This window comes from Triticum urartu, chromosome 3 (assembly GCF_003073215.2).
Source record: "Triticum urartu cultivar G1812 chromosome 3, Tu2.1, whole genome shotgun sequence".
Lineage (NCBI taxonomy): Eukaryota > Viridiplantae > Streptophyta > Magnoliopsida > Poales > Poaceae > Triticum > Triticum urartu.
In genome coordinates this window covers 143,233,573-143,244,309 of record NC_053024.1, presented here as the reverse complement: position 1 = coordinate 143,244,309, position 10,737 = coordinate 143,233,573, and positions in this window count along the sequence as shown.

Below are 10,737 nucleotides of genomic sequence, written 5' to 3'. Positions count from 1 at the left end.
CATCATCGTGTGCCTTTGATCTCCATCTCCAAAGCACCGTCATGAGCACCATCATCACCGGCTTGACACCTTGATCTCCATCGTAGCATCATTGTCGTCTCGCCAACTATTGCTTCTATGACTATTGCTACCTCTTAGTGATAAAGTAAAGCAATTACATGGCGATTGCATTTCATACAATAAAGCAACAACCATATGGCTCCTGCCAGTTGCCGATAACTATGTTACAAAACATGATCATCTCATACAAGAATTTATATAATCATGTCTTGAGCATATCACATCACAACATGCCCTGCAAAAACAAGTTAGACGTCCTCTACTTTGTTGTTGTAAGTTTTACGTGGCTACTATGGGCTTAGCAAGAACCCTTCTTACCTAAGCATTAAAAACCACAATGTGGTATAGTGATTTCTTTTTGATCTTCAGAAAGAACCATATTCATTGAATCCGATTCAACTAAAGTTGGAGAAACTGACACCCACCAGCCACCTGTGTGCAAAGCACGTCGGTAGAACCAGTCTCATGAACACGGTCATGTAATGTCGGTCCGAGCCGCTTTGTCCAACAATACCGCTGAGGGAGTCCTGCACTAAGGGGCTGGACTGATGGGTTGTGAAGATACGAAGACCAAAGACTTCACCCATGTCCGGATAGGACTCTCCTTGGTGAACAAATATGTAGATTCCTTTATTTGTAACCGACCTTGTGTAACCCTAGATCCTTCCGGTGTCTATATAAACCGGAGGACTTAGTTCGGATAGGGGAGATTCATTATCATAGCCATACCAGCTAGACCTCTAGGGTTTAGCCATTACGATATCGAGGTAGATCAACTCTTGTAATGCTCATATTCATCAATATCAATCAAGCAGGACGTAGGGTATTACCTCCATAGAGAGGGCCCGAACCTGGGTAAACATCGTGTCCCTTGTCTCCGCTTCCCATCTACCTTAGAGGCACAGTTCGGGACCCCCTACCCGAGATCCGCCGGTTTTGACACCGACATTGGTGCTTTCATTGAGAGTTCCACTATGCCGTCGACAACAAGATCGATGTCTCGCCTTGTTCTCAAGGATAATATCGCCACCGGACGAACGCTGGCTCCAAGCCAAACCCTCCAGCTGGGCGGCTTTACCATGACCGCTCGTTCGGTCATTAAGCCGATGATGACCTCTCGGGTCATCGAAAACCCCCTTTGTATAGATTCCGAACACCCCAAGCAGATGGATCCGGCGGAGCTTTTGGCCTTAAATGAGCTCCTAGATCGCATCGCCGCCCTGGGGGTCACTACAAACTACAATCGGATTGGTCTTAAACCTGATCAGAGAGAAATAAAATCTTCGCCGATCACCCACCAGATAGCGGTACTCGAGGAGCGAGTCGACAACTCTTCCTCCATATTAAGGACGGACTATGTCCGGATCTCCAGTCTCTAAGAACCGGACACCTACCCGCGAGGTGAAGCATCCTGCCCTCCGAACATAGAATCAGACGACGAGCCTAAGAAATTAGTGGGCATCCCGGAGCCCAATCTACTGAGTTCGGAAGACCTTCAGACTCCGGATCCAAAAGTGGGGCAGGGTTCCGATTTAAATCCACCCACCCACCCGAATACAAGTGTTCTCATGAGCATAAAACATCAGTCTCAGGAAATGGTCCACCACTTCTGGGCCAGATTCCTTCTTGTCAAAAACAAGATTAAATATTGGCGCGACGAGGAAGCAATCTAAGTGTTCCGCAACAATTGCAGGGATGAAGTAATCCTCAACGCCATCAACCGTCGTCGCATTCTACACTTCGCTGACTTGGCAACTATCATACAGAAGTACTATGCAATGGAAAGCGCCTGGAAAACTCAAACAGCTCATTGGGAATCATCGGTCCCCACTCAACCCCTTATTCAGGCAAAAAGGATGCACCCTGGCAACACACCCGGTTCAAGAGTAAAGAAATATAAGTCCAGTATGCGGCGCGGAACCTGCTACCTCTTGAGCACTTGCGTTGGTTTTCCCTTGAAGAGGAAAGGGTGGTGCAGCAAAGTAGCGTAAGTATTTCCCTCAGTTTTTTAGAACCAAGGTATCAATCCAGTAGGAAGCTACACGCGAGTCCCTCGCACCTACATAAACAAATAAATCCTCGCAACCAACGCGATAAGGGGTTGTCAATCCCTACACGGTCACTTACGAGAGTGAGATTGATAGATATGATAAGATAATATTTTTGGTATTTTTATGATAAAGATGCAAAGTAAAATAAAAGCAATTCAAATAACTAAGTATTGGAAGATTTAATATGATGAAGATAGACCCGGGGGCCATAGGTTTCACTAGTGGCTTCTCTCAAGAGCATAAGTATTTTACGGTGGGTGAACGAATTACTGTTGAGCAATTGACAGAATTGAGCATAGTTATGAGAATATCTAGGTATGATCATGTATATAGGCATCATGTCCAAGACAAGTAGACTGACTCCTGCCTGTATCTACTACTATTACTCCACACATCGACCCTATCCAGCATGCTTCTAGAGTATTAAGTTCATAAGAATAGAGTAACGCCTTAAGCAAGATGACATGATGTAGAGGGATAAACTCATGCAATATGATGAAAACCCCATCTTGTTATCCCCGATGGCAACAATACAATACGTGCCTTGCTGCCCCTACTGTCACTGGGAAAGGACACCGCAAGATTGAACCCAAAGCTAAGCACTTCTCCCATTGCAAGAAAGATCAATCTAGTAGGCCAAACCAAACTGATAATTCGAAGAGACTTGCAAAGATAATCAATCATACATAAAAGAATTCAGAGAAGATTCAAATATTGTTCATAGATAAACTTGATCATAAACCCACAATTCATCAATCTCAACAAACACACTGCAAAAGAAGATTACATCGAATAGATCTCCACAAGAGAGGGGGAGAACTTTGTATTGAGATCCAAAAAGAGAGAAGAAGCCATCTAGCTAATAACTATGGACTCGTAGTTCTGAGGTAAACTACTCACACTTCATCAGAGAGGCTATGGTCATGATGTAGAAGCCCTCCGTGATCGATGCCCCCTCCGGCGGAGCTCCATAACAGGTCCCAAGATGGGATCTCATGGATACAGAAAGTTATGGCAGTGGAATTAGGGTTTCGGCTCCGTATCTGATTGTTTGGTGGTACGTAGGTATATATAGGAGGAAAAAGTACGTTGGTGGAGCAACAGGGGGCCCACGAGGGTGGAGGGCGTGCCTAGGGGGGGTAAGGCGCGCCCCCTACCTCGTGGCCTCCCTGTTGGTTGCTTGACGTAGGGTCCAAGTGTCATGGTTCTTGTTCGGTGAGAAAATCACGTTCCTGAAGGTTTCATTCCGTTTGGACTCCGTTTGATATTCCTTTTCTCTGAAACCCTAAAGTAGGCAAAAACAACAATTCTAGGTTGGGCCTCTGGTTAATAGGTTAGTCCCAAAAATAATATAAAAGTGTATAATAAAGCCCAATAATGTTCAAAACAGTAGATAATATAGCATGGAGCAATCAAAAATTATAGATACGTTGAGACATATCAAGCATCCCCAAGCTTAATTCCTGCTTGTCCTCGAGTAGGTAAATGATGAAAACAGAATTTTTGATGTGGAATGCTACTTGGTATAATTTCAATGTAATTCTTCTTAATTGTGGCATGAATATTCAGATCCGAAATATTCAAGATAAAAGTTTAATATTGACATAGAAATAATAATACTTCAAGCATACTAACTAAGCAATTATGTCTTCTCAAAATAACATGGCCAAAGAAAGTTATCCCTACAAAATCATATAGTCTGGCTATGCTCTATCTTCACCACACAACTTATTTAAATCATGCACAACCCCGATGACAAGCCAAGCAATTGTTTCATACTTTTGGTGTTCTCAAACTTTTTCAATCTTCACGCAATACATGAGCGTGAGCCATGGACATAGCACTTTAGGTGGAATAGAATGGTGGTTGTGGAGAAGACAAAAAGGGAGAAGATAGTCTCACATCAACTAGGCGTATCAACGGGCTATGGAGATGCCCATCAATAGATATCAATGTGAGTGAGTAGGGATTGCCATGCAAAGGATGCACTAGAGCTATAAGTATATGAAAGCTCAAAAAGAAACTAAGTGGGTGTGCATCCAACTTGCTTGCTCACGAAGACATAGGGCATTTTGAGGAAGCCCATCATTGGAATATACAAGCCAAGTTCTTTAATGAAAATTTCCCACTAGTATATGAAAGTGATAACATAGGAGACTCTCTATCATGAAGATCATGGTGCTACTTTGAAGCACAAGTGTGGTAAAAGGATAGTAACATTGTCCCTTCTCTCTTTTTCTCTCATTTTTTTATTGGGGCCTTTTATCTCTTTTTATGGCCTCTTTTTTTCGTCCGGAGTCTCATCCCGACTTGTGGGGGAATCATAGTCTCCATCATCCTTTCCTCACTGGGACAATGCTCTAATAATGATGATCATGACACTTCTATTTTCTTACAACTCAAGAATTACAACTCGATACTTAGAACAAGATATGACTCTATATGAATGCCTCTGGCGGTGTACCGGGATATGCAATGACTCATGAGTGACATGTATGAAAGAATTATGAACGGTGGCTTTGCCACAAATACAATGTCAACTATATGATCATGCAAAGCAATATGACAATGATGGACAGAATGGTGGAAAGTTGCATGGAAATATATCTCGGAATGGCCATGGAAATGCCATGATAGGTAGGTATGGTGGCTGTTTTCAGGAAGGTATATGGTTGGTGTATGATACCGGCGAAAGGTGCACGGTATTAGAGAGGATAGCAATGGTGGAAGGGTGAGAGTGCGTATAATCCATGGACTCAACATTAGTCATAAAGAACTCATATACTTATTGCAAAAATCTACAAGTTATCAAAGCAAAGTATTATGCGCATGCTCCTAGGGGGATAGATTGGTAGGAAAAGACCATCGCTCGTCCCCGACCACCACTCATAAGGAAGACAATCAATAAATAAATCATGCTCCGACTTCATCACATAACGGTTCACCATACGTGCATGCTACGGGAATCACAAACTTTAACACAAGTATTTCTCAAATTCACAACTACTCGACTAGTATAAATTTAATATCACTACCTCCATATCTCAAAACAATTATCAAGTATCGAACTTCTCAAAGTATTCAACACACTCATAAGAGAATTTTATTATTAATCTTTGTATATCTAGCATATTAGGATTATTTAAGCAAATTACCATGCTATTTAAGACTCTCAAAATAATCTAAGTGAAGCATGAGAGATCAATAGTTTCTATAAAACAAATCCACCACCGTGCTCTAAAAGATATAAGTGAAGCACTAGAGCAAAACTATATAACTCAAAAGATATAAGTGAAGCACATAGAGTATTCTAATAATTTATGAATCATGTGTGTCCCTCTAAAAAGGTGTGTACTGAAAAAATGATTGTGGTAAACTAAAAAAAATAAAGACTCAAATCATACAAGACGCTCCAAGCAAAACACATATCATGTGGTGAATAAAAATATAGCTCCAAGTAAAGTTACCGATAGAAGTAGACGAAAGAGGGGATGCCTTCCGGGGCATCCCCAAGCTTTGGCTTTTAGGTGTCCTTAGATTATCTTGGGGGTTCCATGGGCATCCCCAAGCTTAGGCTCTTGCCACTCCTTGTTCCATAATCCATCAGATCTTTACCCAAAAGTTGAAAACTTCACAACACAAAACTCAAAGTAGAAAATCTCGTGAGCTCCCTTAGCGAAAGAAAACAAAAGACCACTTCAAGGTACTGTAATGAACTCATTATTTATTTATATTGGTGTTAAACCTACTTTATTCCAACTTATCTATGGTTTATAATTGTCGGATTTCGGGTTCCAGCAGACCCTTAAGGTTCGAACACTGGGGGTGCGCGCGGAGATTACGCCTTCTACCTCTCCGTCTCACAATATCTAGACTACTGAACCGCACAAGGGACACAAGGTTTATACTGGTTCGGGCACCTTTGTGGTGTAATACCCTACTCCAGTGTGTGGTGGGTGGATTGCCTCTAGGGGCTGAAGATGATGAACAATACAAGGAAGAACAGCCTCGCGAGGTTCTTGCTCTGGATGGGGCGATGAACTGCTGGGAGGAGTTCGGCCACTTTCTCTCTCTCTCTAGCCAATCGACCGAACAAACCCTTGCTATGTGGGGTGGCTGGTCCCTATTTATAGAGGCCCTGGTCCTCTCCCAAATATTGAGCGGGAAGGGAGCCAACAATTGGCGGGCTAATTTGAAGGGGGACAGCAAGTATCAGCTATCCTGAACAAAAGCAGTCTTCGCCATGGCGCAAAGCTCTGGTGATGACGCCGTCTTGGGCTCCACAGTGACCTCCGTCTTCGTGGTCCTCCTGGTCTTGGTCTCGTTGCCACCGAAATGGCAACCTTTGCCTGATGCTCGGTACTCCGCGGCTCGGCTTGTCCCCTTTGCACCAAAGAGGAAAGGAAGGACGCTGCGCGGGCTGGCACCCGCTGGCGCCCCGAGTCGTCATTGCTCACGTCACGGGCGCCTCGCGAGGTACCCCGCCTTTATCTCTCCGCCTCCTCGCGAGCCAGCCTGACGAAGCCATGCCTGAGGAAGGTTCGTGTCGTCCGCCCCGCGAGGCTTGGCCCCTCGCGAGGGTCTTGACTCTTGTGTTGATGAAGATGGGCCGTGCTGGGCCCCCTTTTGAGCCACGCCGCAGGCTGCAGGCAGGCAAGTCTGGGGACCCCCCCTGCCCAGAACGCCGACAATAATCTATTTTACTAGCCATAGATTCATCAAAATAAGCGAACAACACACGACAAACAGAATCTGTCAAAAACAGAATAGTCTGTAGTAATCTGTAGCTAGAGCAAGATCTTGAACCCCAAAAATTCTAAAATAAATTTATGGACGTGAGGAATTTATCTATTAATCATTTTCAAAAAGAATTAACTAAATAGCACTTTCGAAATAAAAATGGCAGCATTTCTCGTGAGCACTAAAGTTTCTGTTTTTTACAGCAAGATTAACAAGACTTTCCCCAAGTCTTCCCAACGGTTCTACTTGGCACAAACACTAATTAAACACAAAAACACAACCAAAATAGAGGCTAGATAAATTATTTATTACTAAACAGGAGCAAAAAGCAAGGAATAAAAATAAAATTGGGTTGCCTCTCAACAAGCGCTATCGTTTAACGCCCCTAACTAGGCATAAAAAGTAAGGACAGATCTAGGTATTGCCATCTTTGGTAGGAAATCCATAAGTGGATCTCATAATAGATTCATAAGGTAATTTTATTTTATTTCTAGGAAAGTGTTCCATGCATTTCCTTAACGGAAATTGGAATCTAATATTTCCTTCCTTCATATCAATAATTGCACCAATCGTTTCTAAGGAAAGGTCTACCAAGAATAATAGGACATGAAGGATTGCAATCTATGTCAAGAACGATAAAATCTACGGGCACATAATTCCTATTTGTAACAATAAGAACATCATTAATTCTTCCCATAGGTTTCTTAATAGTGGAATCCGCAAGGTGCAAGTTTAGAGAGCAATCATCAAAATCACGGAAACCTAACAAATCACACAAAGTCTTTGGAATCGTGGAAACACTAGCACCCAAATCACACAAAGCATAGCATTCATGATCTTTAATTTTAATTTTAATAGTTGGTTCCCACTCATCATAAAGTTTTCTAGGGATAGAAACTTCCAACTCAAGTTTTTCTTCATAAGATTGCATCAAAGCATCAACGATATGTTTGGTAAAAGCTTTATTTTGGCTATAAGCATGAGGAGAATTTAGCACGGATTGCAACAAGGAAATACAATCTATCAAAGAGCAATTATCATAATTAAATTCCTTGAAATCCAAAATAGTGGGTTCATCAATATTTAAAGTTTTGACTTCTTCAATCCCACTTTTATCAAATTTAGCATCAAGATCCAAAAACTCTGAATTTTTAGAATGCCTTCTAGGTAAAGGTTTAATAGGGGACACATCAATAACTTTTAGATCTTCATCTTTATTATCATGGTCTTCCGGTTTAGCGGCCATCTTATTAACTAAGGTAGCCTACTTATCCGAAACTTCAGCTATCAACTTCTCAAGACAAACAATTTGGGATCTCAAACCATCAAATTCTTTAGACATATCATCGAGCTCTTTATTCATATAACTCATAAAACTTTTTTGTTCTTTAAGCTCATTTCCAAAGAAACTATTATGCTCAAATTGCAAGACCATAAAACTCCTAACATTGCTTTCGATTTCTTCTAACCTTTTAGGGTGAAGATCACCAAATCGGGGAAGAGCCATCGTGACAAGCAAGCAATCCAACACACAAGCAAACAAGAAACGGGCAAAAATAGGCAAATAGAGAAAGATAGGGAGGATAAAACGGCAAGGGTGAAGTGGAGAGAGGAAAACAAGAGGCAAATGGCAAATAATGTAATGCGGGAGATAAGGGTTTGTGATGGGTACTTGGTATGTTGACTTTTGCATAGACCTCCCCAGCAAGGGCGCCAGAAATCCTTCTTGCTACCTCTTGAGCACTTGTGTTGGTTTTCCCTTGAAGAGGAAAGGGTGGTGCAGCAAAGTAGCGTAAGTATTTCCCTCAGTTTTTGAGAACCAAGGTATCAATCCAGTAGGAGGCTACGCGCGAGTCCCTCGCACCTACACAAAACAAATAAATCCTCGCAACCAACGCGATAAGGGGTTGTCAATCCCTACACGGTCACTTACGAGAGTGAGATCTGATAGATATGATAAGATAATATTTTTGGTATTTTTATGATAAAGATGCAAAGTAAAATAAAAGCAATGCAAATAACTAAGTATTGGAAGATTTAATATGATGAAGATAGACCCGGGGGCCATAGGTTTCACTAGTGGCTTCTCTCAAGAGCATATGTATTTTACGGTGGGTGAACGAATTACTATTGAGCAATTGACAGAATTGAGCATAGTTATGAGAATATCTTATGATCATGTATATAGGCATCACGTCCAAGACAAGTAGACCGACTCCTGCCTGCATCTACTACTATTACTCCACACATCGACCGCTATCCATCATGCATCTGGAGTATTAAGTTCATAAGAACAGAGTAACACCTTAAGCAAGATGACATGATGTAGAGGGATAAACTCATGCAATATGATGAAAACCCCATCTTGTTATCCTTGATGGCAACAATACAATATGTGCCTTGCTGCCCCTACTATCACTGGGAAAGGACAACGCAAGATTGAACCCAAAGCTAAGCACTTCTCCCATTGCAAGAAAGATCAATCTAGTAGGCCAAACCAAACTGATAATTCGAAGAGACTTGGAAAGATAACCAATCATACATAAAAGAATTCAGAGAAGATTCAAATATTGTTCATAGATAAACTTGATCGTAAACCCACAATTCATCGGTCTCAACAAACACACCGCAAAAGAAGATTACATCGAATAGATCGCCACAAGAGAGGGGGAGAACTTTGTATTGAGATCCAAAAGGAGAGAAGAAGCCATCTACCTAATAACTATGGACCCGTAGGTCTGAGGTAAACTACTCACACTTCATCGGAGAGGCTATGGTGTTGATGTAGAAGCCCTCCGTGATCGATGCCCCCTCAAGCAGAGCTCCGGAACAAGCCCCAAGATGGGATCTCGTGGATACAGAAAGTTACAACGGTGGAATTAGGGTTTTGGCTCCGTATCTGATCGTTTGTGGGTACGTAGGTATATATAGGAGGAAGAAGTACGTCGGTGGAGCAACAAGGGGCCAACGAGGGTGGAGGGCGCGCCTGGGGGGGGGGGTAGGCGCGCCCCCCTACCTCGTGGCCTCCCTGTTGGTTGCTTGACGTAGGGTCCAAGTCTCCTGGATCTTGTTCGGCGAGAAAATCACGTTCCCGAAGGTTTCATTCCGTTTGGACTCCGGTTGATATTCCTTTTCTTCGAAACCCTAAAATAGGCAAAAAACATCAATTCTGGGCTGGGCCTCCGGTTAATAGGTTAGTCCCAAAAATAATATAAAAGTGTATAATAAAGCCCAATAATGTCCAAAACGGTAGATAATATAGCATGGAGCAATAAAAAATGATAGATACATTGGAGACTTATCAGAACCATTCTGGAAGGATGGGTCGATGGGCCATGCAAAATACACGCAACACCAGATAACATACCAACACATAGCCTTAGAGCATGTTGGATACTCTGGCAAGTGGCCAAGAGCGGCGAGGATATCCTCACCAAGAATAACCCATAACAACACCCTAGAGGACAACGACCCCAAAGTACTGACGGTCTTTGAGACATTCGCCTCAAACAATAGGCGCAAAAGAGCACTACGCGGACTCACCGAAGTCTGCCAAATAGCAGCGATAAACCCTTGGAACTACACGGCTATAACTTTTAATGCTGGCGACAAACCAAAATACAGGACAGTCCGAGCACCCGCCTCCTTGGTCCTCAGTCCAATCGTGGACGTCTTTCGGCTCACCAAGGTCCTCATGGATAGCAGCAGCGGACTAAACCTCATCTACAAAGATACACTCCACAAAATGGAAATAGACAGGAGCCGCATTGAGCAAAGCAGCACGACCATCCGAGGAATTATTCCCAGTCGGGAGGCGCGGTGTGCAGGAAAAATAACACTCGACGTGGTATTTGGCACGCAGGAGAATTATCAGTCCGAAGAAATA